The sequence below is a fragment of the Perognathus longimembris genome, chromosome 8, assembly GCF_023159225.1.
Source record: "Perognathus longimembris pacificus isolate PPM17 chromosome 8, ASM2315922v1, whole genome shotgun sequence".
Lineage (NCBI taxonomy): Eukaryota > Metazoa > Chordata > Mammalia > Rodentia > Heteromyidae > Perognathus > Perognathus longimembris.
The window spans coordinates 75,496,638-75,502,637 of record NC_063168.1 but is presented as its reverse complement, the minus strand read 5'-3'; positions in this window follow the sequence as shown (position 1 = coordinate 75,502,637).

Below are 6,000 nucleotides of genomic sequence, written 5' to 3'. Positions count from 1 at the left end.
GCCTCCTTCCCTCCCTCCCTCCCTCCCTCCCTCCCTCCCTCCCTCCCTCCCTCCCTCCCTCCCTCCCTTCTCCTCCTCCTCCTTCTCCCTCACCTCCCAGCTCAGGTCGCAGGCGGTGGCTCCTGGTCCCTGACTCCAGTCCTCCCACCTCAACACACACACACACACACACGCACACACACACACGCACACGCACACGCACACACACGCACACACACACACATGCACACGCACCATGGGCATGCACATACTCGCATGCATGCGCCTACAAGAGTACCTGTGCATGCACGTACACGCGCACATACACACATGCACGCACGCACACACACTCGCGCGGACGTACGCCCCACAGGGTAGAGTCTTCTCAGCCCTTCCGACCAGGCCCATCGCCCCAGTCACGGCTCGGTCAGTAGCCTGGCTTTGCAGGCAGCTTTGCGCCTGGCCGTCGGGCTCCGGCCCGCCTTCCCCTCTGTCACGCAGGCTGTCACGCAGGCTGTCACGCAGGCGTGTGCTCGCTCCGTAGCCGCCTGGGCGTGGAGTCGCTCCTCTCTGTCTACGGACTGTGCTTGTCCTCCGGGCTTTATTTGTGTTCTCCAAAGGAAATAAAAAAAGCCCAAGCCCTCCCTGGCCTGGGCTCCACTGGGGTCCGGGCTGTGGGCTGGACGGTCCGTCGTTTCCTCCCCAGCGTCCCCCCTGCCCTGGGCGTGACCTTCCTTTCCCTCCGTCCCCGGCCCAGGCCCTGTGCCTGGCCGGCTGCCGTGCTCGCGCTCTGTGCTCTGCTCCCAAACCGGAAGGAGTGAAGGAGTAAGGGGAGCTCTGCTCGAACGCACGGCCGGGTACAGAGAGACTTCTCTCTCCAGAGGACCACCAAAGCTGCTGAAGCCCTGAGGAAATCGAGGCACACACCCCCCCCCCCCGACCCCACCCCAAGTACAACATTTCATTCCTTGGTGAATTAGTAGATTGTGTGTTAAGTTTTTGTTTCACGTTTCTGTACTGTGCTTTTCTTTCCTAATGCATTTCTTTCCTTTCGGTGGCACCGGGATTTGAACCTGGAGCTTGATGGCCACTAGGCTAGAACTCTCCTACTCGAGTCACCGAGAATCCTTTGGCGATGGAGTCCAGGGAGCTTGTCTGCCCCGGCTGGCCTCAGGCTGCGATGCTCCACATCCGGGCCTCCTGAGCAGCTGGGTTTGCAGGCGTGAGCTACTGACGTGCAGTTCCGCCCTTCCGATTTTAATGTCTTGTTGCTGTGGTTTCATCACGGCGTCCCAGAGTCTCGTGCATGCGGGGCAAGCTCTCTCCTCCTGCGCTGTAACGCCTGCCCCATGACCGAGTCCTCCCACGACGGGCCCACGCGAGGCAGGATCACGATGGCTCCTTCTCAGACTTAGTGACTCACTGTCTAAAGTGCAGGTCGTGTTTGAAGAACTCAGGAGCACTGTGCCTAGCGAGCTCTCGCACTTGCCTGTGTTTTCATCTCCAGGAGTGAATGATCCAGACGGCCATGTGTCTGTGGGTGAGTCTAGCTTCGCTCCGGAGCCCCTAGGCTGACACAGTCGGGTGGGGCTGCTGGCGCTCCCCCCGGAGGAACGGAGACGCCGGCGCCTTCCCTCCTTGCTGGGGCTGGGGTTGCTTCTGCCCGCTGGCTGCCGGGAGCCTGGAGCCTGGCAGGGTGGGGCGGTGCCACGGAGCCTGGCACACTGAGCTCCTGAATCAACGTCAGGTCGCGTGTAAACGCCGCAGGCTCTTTCTGGGGATCCCAGCCCCCCCCCCCCGCTTCCTCTCCGCCCCCCCCCCCACCCCGTGGTGGTGCACAAGCCACGAAGAGCCACAGGGCTTTCCTTCTTCTCCAACAGTGCGAGCGAGCAGACCCCCGAGGGCCCCTTCTTCCGTGACGCAGGGCTTTCTTGCCCAAAGCTGGAGCCTCTGCTGAGCGGCGTCCACCCCGCGCGGGCGCCACGCTAGGCTGATTTCATTGCTGCCGGGCCCTTCCTGATTCCTCCCTCAAGCACACTCTCGCCGACTGCGCCAAGCCGATCCAGGGCTGCGAACGCAGCACACGGCTGCCAGTGGAAGCTTCCCTGTGCTGGGACACGGCCGGGGCCCCCGATTGCCACCCACGGGGCGCGGCCCGGTGCAGGGCTGGCTGTGGCCGCGGGCTGCTGTCACAGGCTTGTGGAACCCAGGGCCCCCTGGATGGCCCGCGTGGAGGAGGCGAAGGGAGACGGGAGGGTGAACCGGCGGGCAGGCTTCCGGGGTGCCGCCTCAGAGCAGAGCCCGGGGTGGGGTGGGGATAGGGGTGGGGGTGGGCAGGCGAGCCTGCCGGGGCAACCCCCCCCCCGGGGGCTCCTCCCTCTGCGCACCCAGCTCTGCCAGCTTTCTGGACCTCAGTGTCTCACAGGGCCGGGCATCGTCCCGCAGAAGGCTCGCCGAGGGCGGAGTCCGTTGAGCTCTGGCCCTTGGAGGGGTGGGTCCTGGGGTCTGGCCCTTTTCTGTGACCGCTGCCAGGACATGTTCAGGGCTCATGATTGAGGGGCGACTTGCAACAGCGACAGTCTGCACCCCAGATGCGCTCCCAACCGCCTGGGGTGAAGTGATGGATAAGGATAGGCAGAAAGCCCAGGTCAGTTCCTTCCTTCACCATGGTTCACGCTAATTTGTTTCATAAGCTGGGGCGGGTGGGGGGTGGGTTGCACCTGACCAGAGAAGGGGTCAGGCGGCCGGGGAGGCCATTCACGGGATTCTACTCCTTTTGATTGGAAATCTGGGGTCAGTTGGACCTAATGTCTGTGAAATGACTTCTTAAACTTCCTTAAAAGCCAAGCGGGGCTGGGCACTGGTTGCTCACACCTGTAATCCCAGCTGGAACCGACGGTCGGGGTTCCAAGTCAACCTGGGCAGGCAAATCCTTTTTTTTTTTTTTATGCCAGTCCTGGGCCTTGAACTCAGGGCCTGAGCACTGTCCCTGGCTTCTTTTTGCTCAAGGCTAGCACTCTGCCATTTGAGTCACAGCGCCCCTTCTGGCCGTTTTCTGTATATGTGGTGCTGAGGAATCGAACCCAGGGCCTCATGCATGCTAGGCAAGCACTCTACCGCTAGGCCACTTTCCCATCCCCTGAGATAATTTTTTTAAATCTCCAATCAATCAGCAATGCATGTAGCAGTGAGGGTGGGGCTCAAGTGCTAGAGCCCCAGCGGGGAAGGAAAATGCTAGGGAATAGCGCGGAGGCTCCGAGTTCGAGCCCCCAGAACAGGCACCAAGCTTAACACAAGGCCCGAGCTGGCGGAAGTGTTCACACAAGCCCGGGCTGGCTTTGAAAGCTGTGTTAGGGAGTTTGGGCCATGCCACAGTGCGAAGGGCACTCACTTTCCAGAAGGAAAGGGGGGGCTCTCGAAGCTCTGCGAGGCAATCGCATCTACTTAGGGAGTTCAACGGCAGAGCGCAGCCTCCAGGGTTCAAAGGTTCAACTTCGAGGGTTCAGCTACGGCCCAGCCAAGATGCCCAGGGAACAGGACACGGCGAGATCAATCTGCTACGTCCACGCAGGCAACCAGAAAACCCCAGGCAGGTGGGCTTTATTTATGGCCTCCAATCTTAGCCGTTCACCGGGTGTCCTTGAGCAAGTTACTTAAACGTCTTACCTGTCTCGGTGCAGTACACAGAGCAAACAGCTGCATGGCCCCTTTGCCCGGGCAGGGCACGGGGGTGGGGGTGGGGGTGGGGGGTGGGGTGAGGGGTAACTGGGAGGCTTGCCTTTACTCCATCCCTTCCCCCTTCCTCCTCCTCCTCCTCCTCCTCCTCCTCCTCCTCCTCCTCCTCCTCCTCCTCCTCCTCCTCCTCCTCCTCCTCCTCCTCCTTGAAGTTGGTGGAGAAATGGTTGTTCCCTGAGAGAGGGTCACGATGGAATTCTCAGCACATCTCACCTTAGGCTGTCCTTGAAGTCATGTAAATGCAGAGAATTAACATATTTATTTTGTCATTAGTGAACTTTTATAACTCACCTGCCAAAAGCCCCCCCCCCCCCCCCGCCCCCTCCCCGCAAGGACAAAGCCGGCTTTGAAGTCCCTTCTCAGTGCCCATTGGGTTTCTCCAGAAAAGAGGATTCCAGAGAAACAAGTATTTTTATGGATAGTGACCCAGACGCCGCTTCTTTCAAGTTCAAAAGCCAAAGGTTACCGAAAAGTTCAGAAGTGCAGAATAAAAGCATTCCAATTCGAATACACGTCCATTTGTTGTTCGTATCTTTCTGCCTGGCTTTCGGTTCTGCTACCAAGATCAAATCCGTTGAACTTCAATGCCCCTATCGGTGTAACGTTCAAAACTTAATGTTAAATAATCACCTACTCCCCCCACCCCCCCCGCCCCTAGAATGAGATGCCTTAGTTTGAGCTTCTACTGTCAACCCACTCAGAACTTATTGGGGAATATCCCATAATGAATGGTTATCAAAATACATCTTCAAAGCGGCCCATTTCCCCAATTCAGCATGCTAACACATTTGTGGATCCAAGAAAACAACAAAAGAAAACAGTGTGGCCGGGTTAGGGGGGCCGGGAGGGGGAGGGCAGGGCCTCCTAGGAAAGCGGCTGTCAGGGCCCGCCGGGAAGGCTGCTTGCAGGGCGGGGGAGGAGCTGGACCCCGCCGGGCCCCAGGCCCACGGGGTGGGACTCTCAGCTGTGTGGCACGGGTGGGTGGTGACATTTCCCCAGGAGTTGGTGGGCTTTGGAAAGCTGACATTCCTTCTTTGGCCACCGTGAAAGACTTGAGAGTTCACTTTTCCTAAGGCATCCTCCACAGGAGGACGGCACCTGGGAGTCAGGCATTGACATTTAAATGGCCCGCTTTGTGCTTTGAGGGAAACTCAGTCGGTGGGCTTGTATGTCCTGGGGTGCTAAGAAGGACTCCACCCCGAAGGGCCCTGCCTCCAGGGAGCCGGCAGCCCCCCTACCTTGGGTGGGGTGGGGGGCTTGTGGAGGGTGCGGTCAGCCCTCGTGACCGCTCCCTGGCTCTTCAGCGCTCTCGGCAGACATTTCTGGGCCCTCTCCGTCAACCCTTGGAGAGGCCTGGCGGAGCCAGCGCCGGGCAGGGCCCGCACCGCCGTCCCGGGAGATCTAGGCCGTTGGTCACCTCCGGCAGTGTCAGGAATCCAGGCAGAGGACAGGTGGCCTCGGAGATGGCTGGGGCTGCCCGCGGTTGCAGGGGAACACCAGGACCACCGGATGGTCTCTGAGAACGGCTTCTGCGCCTCCAGAAAGCGAATCCGTTGTGGGTATGAGCCATCGCTCCATGGTCCCGGTCTATCCGTGTCGTCACGTGTCTGAATGAGTGCTCATTCCAGTTGGTATAAACCCCGAAGCTCTAAATCAACGTATACACATACTTCTGCTCCGTGGATGCCTCCTGGTTTTGATTAGCTTTACACAGAGTGTTTTCTGCCTGGGCAGTGAATGTGACTGGTGGGACCGATGACGTGGGTCGTGGAATATCGAGCAGGCAGCCTTGCCCCTTTATCCGCCTCTGGTCAACTCCGCCACCGCTCCCCACCGCCCCCAGCCTCTCCCGGGAGGTCTCGCAGGTGCTTCTCTCACCGCTTCCTTGGGCTTGGTTTCTCTGACATTTGGAGCAGTCTCACGGATGCCAACACACACCTTTGAACGTATTATCTCTTCCGTCAATGGCATAATACACAGCACAACGGAAATCATATTCTGCAACCTGTTTCTCCTTGAGGTATCATCCCATGGTGTGTGTGTGTGTGTGTGTGTGTGTGTGTGTGTGTGTGTGTGTCCATCCTAGAGTTTGAGCTCTGGGTCCAGGCACCGTCTTTGAGCTTGTGTGTCCAAGGCTAGTGCTTTATCTCTTGAGCTGTAGCTCCACTTCTGCCTTTTTGGTGGTTAATTGGAAATAAAAATCTCATGGGCTTCCCTACCCAGGCTGGCTTCAAGTCACAGTCCTCAGCTCTCAGCCTCCTGAGTAGCTAGGATTAGAGATGTGAG